The 13,426-nt window shown below is 35.6% G+C and overlaps 1 protein-coding gene across 4 annotated transcripts in view; it reads right to left on the bottom strand.

Moving 5' to 3' along the window:
* The window catches only part of CDH18 (cadherin 18), a 532,487-nt gene that overhangs the window by 63,485 nt on the left and 455,576 nt on the right, over positions 1 to 13,426 (bottom strand). The window lies entirely within an intron of this gene.

Below are 13,426 nucleotides of genomic sequence, written 5' to 3'. Positions count from 1 at the left end.
TGAGCGGTAAGCAGGGGAGGGGCAGAGAGAAAGGGAGGGAGAATCCCAAGCAGGAAGCAGTCAGCAGGAACCCAATGCAGGGCGTGATCTCACAAACCCTGAGATCATGACCTGAGCCAAAACCAAGAGTCAGACTCTCAACTACTGAGCCACCCAGGCACCCAAAAGGGGAATTGTTAAACAAAGGATATCATGTACCTATTTATGTACTGGAAAAATCATAGTGGCTACTTCGACTCTTAGATTGCAGAGAGTTAACAATTCAGAAAAGTTAATAATGTTGTCTTGGACAAGGGTGAAAAAGGGAAGAAAATGGAAAGAACTGTATAAAATAATGTTATGTATTGGGCACAGACTATAGAATTTTTATTGGAAGGGCAATGACTTACAAATGACTTGTTTTTCATGTGGAAGCGGTGGTGGTGATGGTGTGCGTGTGTTTGATCTAGCATGTAATTGATAAGCCTATTTATGGAGCTGGATAGAGGTAGGGGGGCAAATAACTCCCTTTGGGAGAAAAAGAATTTGGGAGAAATCAATGATTTAGACATGCTATGCCTTAGAAGTCAAGTAGATAAACATGTGGAATAAAAAGCAGAGAATTGGATATGAGTGTGGAGTTCAAGTGTGTTTTCTGAATAGGACATATCCATTTGAGATATATAAGCCTAAATTTAAGCCTAATTTAATTCTGGGAACAGTATAATTTCATCTGGGAGAGAACTGTAGGAGAAAAGTTAAGTGAAGTATTGAGCACTACAGCACCCAAACTTTTGGGCTTAAGGCAGCCCAGCATCTGTACATGAGCAGGTGTTAGCAAAAGGAGAGGAACAGTCTAGGGGAAGAGACTAAGTGGGAATGGGGTGGCACAGAAGCCAAGAAAGGAAGGTATTTTAAGTGAACAATTATAGTGAATTCTATTAAGAGGCCGAGTGAGGTTAGTAAGGGTTGATTGGATTTTGAAAGATGGGCATCTTTAGTTAACTTGAAAAGAATCTCTTCAATAAAATATAAAGTGTGTGTGTTTTTTTTTAAACAGTGGACTCAAGAGGATATTGAATGTGAATATATGAAGCCCCACAGTCACGATACTTTACTAGATACCGTCACCCAAAAATAGAGATCAGAGAAAGTGCTGCCATATATCATCAGAGAAGTGGTTCAATATTTTTTTTTCTTTCATTGGGGATATTAAGCTCTGTCCTTGCTGAAGGTAATGATCCTTTTGAAAGAGTGAAATACCTAAAATGGTAAAATTTATGAGAAGGTGAGCAGGATTGGGTTCCAGAGAATAAATACAGGGATTTCCATTGAAAGTAACAGAGACACTTCTTCCATTTTAGCATGAGGGAAATCTCAGAAGTCTGGTAAATACATAGGATACATGATTGTGATGGTGGAAATATTTCAAAATTCACCATAGTTCCTGGACCAGAGTATAAATGTTGAAATACAACTCCATGCCTTTAATAGATGTAATGTATGTAATGTAACATAACAGAATATGTAGAATTTAAGGCAAAGGTGTGAAACCTTGTAACAACCTGTGGATAATCCTGCTCACACATTATAGAAGATTAATAGATCATGCAAATCAAAACTGTAGACCATCCTAAGAACACTAAAAGAGCCAGAATATAACCCTTGTAAACTGTGTTATCAAAGCAAGAAATAGACCATTTTGCATTGACTGTTCTAATAATAACTACATGTTAATTGGAGAAAGTTCAACATAATGAAGGCATTTAAACATGAAGAACAGGTGTAAAGCAAAACTGATTTCAGAGAAACGGTACAAAATCCAGATGCTACAGAACAGTGGGGAAGGGCAATGTCATTGGGCTTTCCCAAAACATTAGGTCATGGTACACTGAAACTGATTTTGACTTGCATTCACACCACAAAAAATTCTCATAATATTCTTTGTCCAGAGGCCTGATGCTGAGGATGAGGGCTGGATTGCTTAGAAGTGAGAAGTCTTGTCACGGGAAAGGAATAACTTTTTTAAAAATGTAATCGGTTGGAAATCTGGGTTATTACATCATCTAAAGTTAGTTGTCATTAACCTGTCTTGAAGATACTTTCCATGTTTAGATACCCTAAAAACAGTGATTTCTGTCTTGGAAAGTCAGACCTAAAATTAAAACATATTCAATTGCAAAGTTTTCTGCAAAGCTCAGATTACATTGTTATCAACACATCCCTATGAAATATGGGAGAACGTGCTCCATCTTAGAAATCTGATCACTTCAGGGGCACCTGGGTGGCTCAATCGGTTAAGCATCCAACTTGGGCTCAGGTCATGATCTCACCGTTCGTGGGTTTGAGCCCCGCGTCAGGCTCTGTGCTGACAGCTCGGAGCCTGGAGCCTGTTTCAGATTCTGTGTCTCCCTCCCCGTCTGCCCCTCCCCTGTCCACGCTCTGAATCTCTCTGACTTTCAATAATAAGTAAACATTAAAAAACAATTACAAAAACAAAAAAAAAAAATCTGATCACTTCAGAGCTGAGCTGTCAGTCTGGGGAAAAAAAAATCGGATTTCTGTTTCTAAGCTAAATTAAGACTCTGAAATGCATTGTCTCAGTATCAGGATCATCTGTTCTCTTTTAGGTACCTCACACAGAGCTTTGTAATGTAAATGCTAGCATTAGTGATTAAATGCTTTCAGAATAAATATGCCCTTTAGTTGAATTAAATATATACATAAATATATTTAAATATATATACATATACATATGTATATATATTTATATATATGTTTAACTTTTATTTCAAATGGTAGGTACAATGCTAGGGATGTGTCTTCAGTCTCATGTTATTTACTTCTTAGCTTTCTATGTGTCCTGACTCTCTTGGGAAATCTACAGTATAAGGGCTAGACATTAGGGGATGCTTGGATGTGGAGTTTTGTATGTGGAGCTGCAATTGAATTTCAACTCAAGTAGAACTAAATAGTTCTGCTTTATTCTAGCCTTGGATTTCTTCCTGGCCACACAAATACAAGCTCAGGAAAAAAAAAGGAAAATGTGAGAAAAAAATAAACGATTTACAACTATTTGGGGGATTAAATGTAGAATCATTCAGTGCTAATTATATAAAATAAGGAAGTCACATGGGTCCACGAAACTGTTTACCAAACAAATAAAAATAGATGAAAATATTCTCAGTAGGTAACTTTTAAAAATATTTTCATAATAACATCCACTTGTTTCCTTTTTTTTTTTTAATTTTTTTTTAACTTTTTTTTTTTATTTATTTTTGAGACAGAGAGAGACAGAGCATGAACGGGGGAGGGGCAGAGAGAGAGGGAGACACAGAATCGGAAGCAGGCTCCAGGCTCTGAGCCATCAGCCCAGAGCCCGACGCGGGGCTCGAACTCACGGACTGTGAGATTGTGACCTGAGCCGAAGTCGGATGCTTAACCGACTGAGCCACCCAGGCGCCCCTCCACTTGTTTCCTTTTACAAACCTCTAAAAAGTCAACACAGCATCTTAATACTTTATGACCTCATACATAAATATTTAGGTGTTTTTCAATGCTAATGTTAATTTGGCATTTTCAGGGATATCTAGCAAACAGAAAATCAATTAGCCATTTGTGTAGATGATGTAAATTCTAAATTGGGATTAATGATAAAACTTGAGAAATTAAAGTTCTGAGAAGTATTTTTTTTAATATTCTAGTCCATTGGTATAATAAAGTAGCCAGTGTAAACTGAGGCAAGAGTATATGTAACTTGGCAAGATGTTTAAATATATTTTTCTTCAAATTCTACTTTCTCTCTTCATTTAAGACTATACCAAGATGATATATTTAAGACTTGAAGGAAACACACATATACGAGTTATTTACAAAAGCTATCTAAAACGAGGTAAAGAAAGGTCACATTCATGGAGCTTCCATGGTGTACCATATTGTGCTTTAAGTGTTAGTTCACTGCAAACTGAAAACAGTTTGCATGAGATGGGTACTATTAATAGCCCCTTTTTTTTATAGAGGAAGAAACTGAGGTATGGAGTGATGAAGAATTTTATCCAACATCAAGGAGCTAGTTAGGGCAAGAGATTAAAATAGAATATAAGTGCATTAAGTAATATTTGCAAGCTCCCTTTAAAAAAGAAGTAGGCAGTATTTAAGGCTTTATTCATTCAAAAATATTTCTTTGAAGGAGTACAAGGAAGGAATGAGGGATATTCAAAGAGAGGAAATAAGAACTGGGAATTACTTAGACATGATTTACTTAAGCAAACAGACAAGAAAAGGAAAAAAAATTATTTGCAAACTAACATGATTGATGCTCAGAGTTTAAAATCAGACAGAATAGTAAAATTCTAAGCAATACGAGACTTTAGACATGGTTTGATCAGTCTTGAAGGGTAAGCATTAGGGAGAGGTACATTATGGATAATCGAGAAGGTACAGAATTTAAAACTAAGAGAGAGAGAGACACAGTGAGATATCTTAGATCTGGTTGCAAAACTGGGTGGCACTTTTCAGACCACTATTCTTCTGGTATTGGCTACTGGCCTAGCAAGAGAAAAAGAGAAAGAGAAGCTTCCTACTGTCACTTGTAGATACTATAAAGAAAGAAGCTCTTTCCTTCACCCATAGATTAGTGCTCCAATCAATAGTATTGCCCTTACACATAGTGTTACACTTGAGTAATAAGAGCTTACTTTAAAATAAAATATATTTGTATTTATAGCATATTTATATGATTTAATCATATCTTCAACTAAGCTGGTGAGAAAATGGAACTGCTCTCTTTGTAGCAGAGGTGACTAGAGGTGTTTGGTGGGGACACTTCAACTCGCAGTGCATTTTTAAAGGCTAAATGCATAGATAGGCTCTTGAAGATGCACAGATAAAAAAGAAGAATGTTGTAGGGGCTTTTCCCAAGAACAAATTTCCCAATTTTCATATACCTTAGAGGCAATAACCTCTTTAGACCCTTTGAAAACATCTATATCCTTCTGCTCTGTGTACAAGCTGTAGGTCCTGGCGTTGATTTCTTCAGCATGCAAAGATGAACTCTTTGGAAATTTGTTTCTAAAATAGATCTAGCATGTGTGAAAATGGTGTTACACAGTAAGGAAATTAACACAAGTCTGGAAACCAAGTGAATGACGTTCGTCAAGCTAAACCACTTTTTAGCTCTATAACTTAATGTATCACCTGTCTGAGCTTTCTTTGTAAGCAAAATGCAGATATGACCTACGTCATAATTTTATTGTGAGGATCATACAGGATAATATTTGAAACTATTTTATGTTTAAGTGTCAAATGATAGGCCTCAATAGAGAAATTTCATTTGTTTTAATGCCTTGTAGGAAGGTTTTTTCTCTTGGAAACCTTGAGAAGGTTCACAAATAGGAAGTGCTTTTTTTTTTTGTTTGTTCTTTTCTGTTTTGTTTTTTCTGGCAAAGTGATGCAAGCACAACAGGATCTGAATAAGGATTATTATTGAATGAAGAAGTTCCTCTGCATAAATAGCAATAACTACTGTTTGTTTCTAAAAATCTATCAGAAAATTAAATTATTCATAATTCCTTACTCAGTGCACATGAGTCATTTTATTTGGAAACTATATGAGAGTAAAGCTCTTTTTTCTTTCACCCATAGTAGCATAGGTGTATGACTTTGCCTCATAAGTGAATGAATAACCAAAATAAACTAACCAAACTAACCGATTATTCAACAATATTAAGAAGACCCTGTTAATACCTAATGTGAAATTAATTAAGGCATTCCATAGGAGTCTTTACTTCTTTTATATGCATTTGGTAGAAATAATCAGTCTAAAAAGTCATCATATTTTACTTATCTAGAGCAGTATGTTTTCATATAGAGATAATATCCTTTATATATACATTTGAAATTTGTTAGAATCATTCAAGAAACAAACAACTTTTTTTTTATAACAATGAGAGCTTAATTTATTTTCCTCTGTGATCGAGAGATATCTAAATACTGATAAAAGGACAGATACACTTATACTTCCCACGGTATTTCAATGAACTCATAGTTCTGGATATTATCTCAAGCTGTAATATTGTGACACTCCATAGTATGTCTAGTTAATTCCTTGGACAAATATACAGACATATGTGGTCAAAGGGGTAGTAGTAGGGAGGAAATGTTGAGACAGATACAAGTTTTACTCTAATACGATGATTATGACACACCATTGTATCCCTACCACCACTAAATGCTCACTGCATCCTGAGTGAAATTATCACCAAGATAACATCTATATTCAATGTTACTTGAAATTTTATGATCAATGATCAATAAGATGCTGTCTGTGAAGAACTAGTAATCTCCTGGCTATAGACTAGAGTAAATACAATTTAAGCTTATGCCAGCTCAGATTTCGCCAGTAGTCCTTAAGAACCCTCTAACTGGACCAGTTCCCTAGTCAAACTTTAACTAATTTCCCCCTGGCACGTAAATGGCATAGGCATAGGAGACAGGCATACGCATAGGCATAATGCACATTAGGCATAGGAGATTTTCTTGCAAAGTTGCCATCATCATGTACAACTCTGGGTTATAATTTTTATCCCTACAACTACCTTCTTTCCTGTCATACAACATATGCATCATTTCATATTTCTAGTAAATATGTATTAATGAAATAAGTAAAGAGAAAATGCATTTCATGAAATATGACGAAAGTTCATTATTCAAATTGGAATTTACGGACCAACAAATCTTCAGACAAGTTACAGCCACAGCAAACAGTGAATCTCAGTAATGATTCCTTTTATTCAAGTATTTTTCTTAACAGAAGCAACTTTAAACAAATTACCCAGTTCGTCATCTGACACTCAATTTCCCTTTGATTATGTAGGCATAGACTCAAGATAATTATTAGTCATGTTAAAGTGCACTGGAAAGTTATTTTTCATTTCAATAATAAAATTTCGGTCCTCAGAGGCACCTATTACTTCCATTATAGTCTGTCCATTTCACTATAAGAAATTAATTTAAAACTTATGTAATGGAAATCTATTTTTACAGTGATTTACTTAGAGAAACATCAGTTGGCTTGAAGTTTAGGAGACCTCTTCCTGTTGCCATATTTTAGATACTTCTAGATACAGAATGTGAGTGGTAAAGCAAATTTATTTAAGATTTTTGCCTCCCCAACAGCAGCTTTTGTAAGTTTTACTGACTATGATCAATAGATGGGATAAAGTTTAATCAATATACACCCTGTGGAATATTATAGTGATGTGGCTTCATCTTTAACTTAACCAAAAGTCACACATCTGCAAGATAGCTTAGATTCATTAAAAGATTTAAGGTTCCCGTAGCTTACTCTGGAGATACAATTTAGTCCACAATCAACACATCCAGAAAATAATCTTTCTCAAAAAAAAATAAACACAAGTACCATTTGCAACTTCATAGTGTGTATTGTGATCAATAAAATGGGGAGCACATATAGCACACATATACTTTAGAAAGCTTTTTAACTTCCTTAACCAAAACTTTGATCCAATGAAACAAAACTATCTAAAGAATTAAAATCTCTGCACAAATATGATGCTTCCCCTCTTTTATTCATGCCTCTATGTAACTGAGATATCAGAAATTCCAATAATCCTGAGTTCTAGAATGCTATGGATCCATGATAAGCACTTATTATTTCTTTGAAAAATTTCTATTTGGGTGTTTTGTTTCCAGTCAGTAGACTAGCACAGTGTCACTAAGCCAGGGTTTAAGTTTTCATTCCAGGGCTAAATGAGTTACACAGGCCCACCCAGAAAATAAGTTCTTCTTCTGGGGTCACGACTGTGATTTGGGGTGGTTGCCACCACAAACAAAGCTGTTAGATAAATTTGGCCCCCGACTGGAAAAATCTGCAGGAGTCTTCTGTATCTTTATTGAAGCATGGTCAAAGTGACCACATTCTTATCCAGTCTCTGTGATTAGTGAGCTCTGTGAGTCATTCAACCTTCTTAGTCTACAGATATTTGCATCTATATAAGAACAGGGTCCCGTCAGTCATCTTTAGGTCCCATTACATTCTCAAATGTCATATTCACACGACATTTAATGGTCAAGTTATTAGTGTAAATGTGCTAACTATATATAACGTGATACAATTATAAAACACAAGTCATGGACAAAGACTTCTGATTTTAAGTGGGAGCTTGCTTTCTCTATCTCTGCCCTGTTTGCATGAAATGTCCCTAATGAGTTGTCTTTGTATTAGAAGACTATAATAGTTTTGATGAGGGTGGATGAGGGCTTGCTATTAATGATCCAGGTAAGGTATTCTTGGCTTATAATAAGCTAAAGTTTTATAAATAAATTTTGCCTGTATAATAAAAACCCATTGTATATCAGATGATATTTTTCACATGAATACATTTGAAACACATTTTCTGCTTATTTTTCATCTTCCTTCCATGAATATGAATCCTACATGCAAGCCTCCTTCAATATTTTTTTGACTCTACTTTTCAACTTTGCGACATGACTTTGTCATTATTTTGAAATATCTCTTATTTTTTGCTGTTATGGCATTCCAAATTAATGAAGTATTCCTAACTCCTATCTCATCACAAACTATGTGAAAATTTAGAAATGCATAGGAAAAACAAAGGCACCATTATAAGGATGCAGTAAATATACAGGAAGCATTTGTTCACTAAAGCTAGAACTAAACTCAAAAGTGACTGATCAAACACTTCAGCTATTTTAGCAAATTTTTAAAAAAATTGGCAATATTTCCAAGTCTGATCAAAATTTTCTTTTGTTTCTTATATTAGCATATAAATAGGCTATTGTTCCTAAAAAGTGTCATGCTGAGCATTTGACACAATTATGCACAATTAATATTTCCTTCTGGTTGCTTTACGGTTATTATACACAGAAAACATTAAAAATTTTAACAATAAGGTAATATATAGATAAAATCAGATTATGAATCACAGTGGAAAAGAAGGAAAGTTGGGGGGACTATACTTATTCATATAAATTTATACAAAAGCTCTTCATTCTATGAGAAATATTGAGGACTTCTGTAATTTTCTTACTGTTGCACTAGATCAAGTAGCGTATGTCTTAGACTTTACAATATGAGGAAACTCTAAAATTAAGAACAGTTTTGCTTCTGAGATGCTAAGAGTTAAAATGAGACTCGACTGTCTTCAGTATTTCTTTTCCTAGCGTGTGAAATACATCCACACAAATACAAGATGGCTAGTACTGGAATTCAATCAATGGGCTTTCTAAACGTGTAATCATCTGCTTCCTACTTTATGATATGTGACTTCTGTAAATGCAGTTTTTGTTGTTGCTGTTGTTAGTGGTAAGTTGAGATATATGGGAGGCCACATACTACTGCTTTTAAAAAAACAGGGTTTTGGGCGTAAAGTAAAACTGGATCTAAATTTGGAGTCGGCCACTTTATCACTATGTGAACTTGACCAAATGACTCAACTTTCTGAGCCCTCAATTCTTCGTCTGTAGAATGGGATGAATAACATAGACACTTTAGGTTTCTTTCAAGAGCATTTCGCATGCTATTTAAAGCCCCTGGCCCACAGATAGCAAGCAAAGAACAGTCACTATTTTTAATGTGCCATTAAAAGGTCACATGATATAAGGTCACATTTCTAGAAAGCTCTCTCACTTCTCATGTCCAACATAGGATTGTTCATCTCTCAGTAGCTATTCAGGAAATTCATAAATTCCATTTGTAATACACTGGGAAATGAGTACAGTCTGTTTAAATCAAGGGTTTCTACATTGCTAGTAAATAGCCTGGTCCTGATTCTATTTTTTTAAAAGTGATGGTTATATTGCTGCAAATTGCACATTCTTGTTTTGAGTTAAAAGAGACAAAAACTAAACATGGTATGTTCTTAGAAATCTGGAGAATGTTACTAATAGTTTAGAAAATGGAAACACAAAGACTGAAGTCAGGAAGCTTTTCACCAATGCCTGTAAGACTCACACTCCCTTTCATTATCTATTCTACAAACTGGGAGTTAATTGCATTTCAGGGCTCATTGCAAGATACATCTTTTCAAAGTACTTTCCTTAATTAGTACAAACATTTGGTCCCTGAGAAAGGTGGAAGTATAGCTTGCTTTTGTGTTAATGTTTTCTGTCTTTTATTCACTGTTTACACCTAGAGGCCCATGTGAATGACACATTTTTATTAAAATAAGGAATAAATATTATGTAAATTATGCCCCCAAACAGCAGCTATGGTGTCTAATTATTTTAAGGCAGCTTAGTAAGGATTCATTTTAGTTTTCTAACCAAAACAAAGTGAAAAGAATAATGTATATGTTAATGGCTTCCTACATCTCAATATTAGCATTTGGAGACAATATACCAATCATCTTTGCATCCCAGAAACTGGGAGAATGTATCTAACATAGCAAGTGTTCAATTAAAAGCTTCTAATAACATAGTGCAATTACTGAGGCAATCAATAATATTATGGTGCAATTAAGTATATATAAATAATTTATTTTATTTAATAAAATGTATATGCTGAAACATCCACATGGCTATGCATGTATGTAAAACATACATACTGGTTTGCAGTCCTCAAATATATCTTTTCAGAATTGCTTTCCAGGAGTATAATTGGTCCTTCATTTTTATTTATTTTTATTTTTATTTTTAACATTTATTCATTTTGGAGAGAGAGACAGAGACAGAGACAGAGACAGGGCATGAGCCAGAGAGCGGCAGAGAGAAGGAGACACAGAATCCAAAGCAGCTCCAGGTTGTGAACTGTCAGCTCAGAGCCCCACGCAGGGCTTGAACTCTCGAACTGCAAGATCATGACCTGAGCCGAAGCCAGACACTTACCCGACAAAGCCACCCAGACACCCCTTTAGTCCTCCATTTAAAATGAAAAAAAATATATATATATATAAGAGCGAGAGAGATAGAATGTGAGCAGGGTAGGGGCAGAGAGAGAGGGAGACACAGAATCTGAAGCAGGCTGCAGGCTCCAAGCTGTCAAGCGCTGAGCCCAATGTGGGGCTCAAACCCATGAACTGCAAAATCATGACCTGAGCCGAAGTCAGATGCTTAACTGACTGCGCCACCCAGGTGACTCAATTAGTCCTCCAGTTTTACCCATGCACAACCCAGTTTGGCTTATTCTGTGTCATCTTCAGAATTACTGATCGTTTGGAACAGCAACTCCTCTCTGGTGGGGACTCTCTTGTGAATTTTCGGATGTTCCAACACCAGCCCTGACCTCTACTGACAGATGATAGTATTCCTCCCCCAGCTGTGACAACCAAGCCTGTCTTGAGATATTGCCACATATCTCCTGGTGTGCGTGTGTGTGCGTTGTCCTTAGATGAGAACCACTGTTCTACATGGAATGAGTGGGTTTTTTGTGTGAACGTTGGTGCATAAAGAACAACACTGAGAGAAGTTTGTCTCTGAACCTCAATTTTTTCCTCCCTTCTGTATACCTTTTTGAACATATATTTTACTCATATTGTTTTGAAATTTTGATTATTTTGTAAATATAAATTACTGAATATATCATTAATATCTAATTTTCAAAAGAAACTCTTACCAATTGTTTACCAAATATTTTCACATCAAACTAAGAACATCAGATATTTTTATTCTCATACTGTGTTGTCTTCTTTTGGTAAAGGATGGACACATTTAAAAATATCTTTTCCAATGCTCTAACTTTTTAATGTAGTAAGAATAATTTTACTCTTTATTTAAGTGTCAAAACTGTTTTTGGAATATGGGATTTTGTGGAATAATGAAGCATAGTGGTCTTTCCTCTCATTTGACAACTAAACATATAGACTTATATTTTCATCCCTTAATCAGTTATCAATTATTATTATTGGGTTAATGCATATTATTTTATATGCTTTGCCTATCCTGCAAATGCAAGCAATGCCCAACTCTTGATGTCAGTGTGACAGAGGGGTTGTCCATTGACAAGGTGTTTCTGTACTCACAGATGGAACAGGAGTGTTGAATACACACATTAGGGCACAGAGGATTGTTTCTGTCCATGCATGGGTGCTGTGAACATTTCTTTTAAAACTGAAATAATAATGCTTATGAAAAAGGAAATTGAAATCCTTTATAAACATTACATAGATATCAAGGAGAACATGTACTATAATAGCTTGTGTTCAAAAAGATAATAAATAAAGAGACTAAGAATAAAGACTTGATGGGAGAAAGTAGACTGATTTGTTAAAGATTTCAAATTTTCTAGGTTTTTAGGATTATCCAAGGTATAAATACAAGGTAACTAAAGAGTCTTGTCCATGCATCTAACCTCTTGATTTTATCAAAATTGAGATAAAAAGAAAGAAAGAGAGAGAAAGAAAGAAAGAAAGAAAGAAAAGAAAGAAAGAAAATAAAAGAAAAGAGGGGCACCTGGGTGGCTCAGTTGGTTAAGTATCCAACTTCGGCTCAGGTCATGCTCTCACGGTTCATGAGTTGGAGCTCCGTGTAGGGCTCTGTACTGATAACTCAGAGCCTGGAGCCTGTTTCAGATTCTGTGTCTCCCTCTCTCTCTGCCCCTCCCCCACTCATGTTCTGTCTCTCTCTTTCTCTCAAAAATAAAAACATTAATTTTTTTCTAAGAAAAAGAAAACATCTTTTTGATCATGCAAGGAAAGCTTTAATGATCACTACTGCATGACATCTTACAATAAAAAATATTTAGTGAGCACTTCCTGACTGTGTTAAGGATTTTATAATAATTTAACTTAATTCTATCAACATATTTAAACAACATTATTATTCTTTGCTCATATATTTGAGATTCAGCAAGGTTGAATGAGTAGAAGATCACACAGCTACTAAGATGTCAGAATTCCCACCCTGGTCTTCCTGTCTTTAAGAGCTAAGTACTTCTCAGGGCCCCTAGGGGGCTCAGTCAGTTGAATGTCCAACTTCAGCTCAGGTCATGATCTCACAGTTTGTAAGTTCCAGCCCTGTGTCAGGCTCTGTGCTGACAGCTCAGAGCCTAGAGACTGCTTTAGATTCTGTGTCTCCCTCTGTCTCTGCCCCTCCCCCACTCGTGTGTGTGTGCGTGTGTGTGTGTGTGTGTGTGTGTGTGTGCGTGCACGCGCATGCTCTCTATCTCTCTCAAAAATAAACACTAAAAAAAAAAAGAAGTAAGTACTTCTCTAAGTAGCACTCTATGCTGCCTTAGACAAATAAGCATTTTTTGAGTGACTGTTAGGCGTAAGTGACTCTGTTTAGCATTTCATGCGCATTGCTTCACGAATTCTTACAATAATCCCAAAATATAGATGTTAATTTTGTTTTACAGATAAGGGTAGAACATTTCCTATATGCCCACAACTCTTGTGACAGAAACAGGAGTCAGAGATGAGTATTATTCCCAAATACTTGCTTTGTACCGTAGCTGTATTTCCTATCACTC

This window comes from Panthera leo, chromosome A1 (genome assembly GCF_018350215.1).
Source record: "Panthera leo isolate Ple1 chromosome A1, P.leo_Ple1_pat1.1, whole genome shotgun sequence".
In the NCBI taxonomy this organism is placed as follows: Eukaryota; Metazoa; Chordata; class Mammalia; order Carnivora; family Felidae; genus Panthera; species Panthera leo.
The sequence above is the reverse complement of the archived record's forward strand: the minus strand, read 5'-3'. Positions and strand labels throughout refer to the sequence as shown.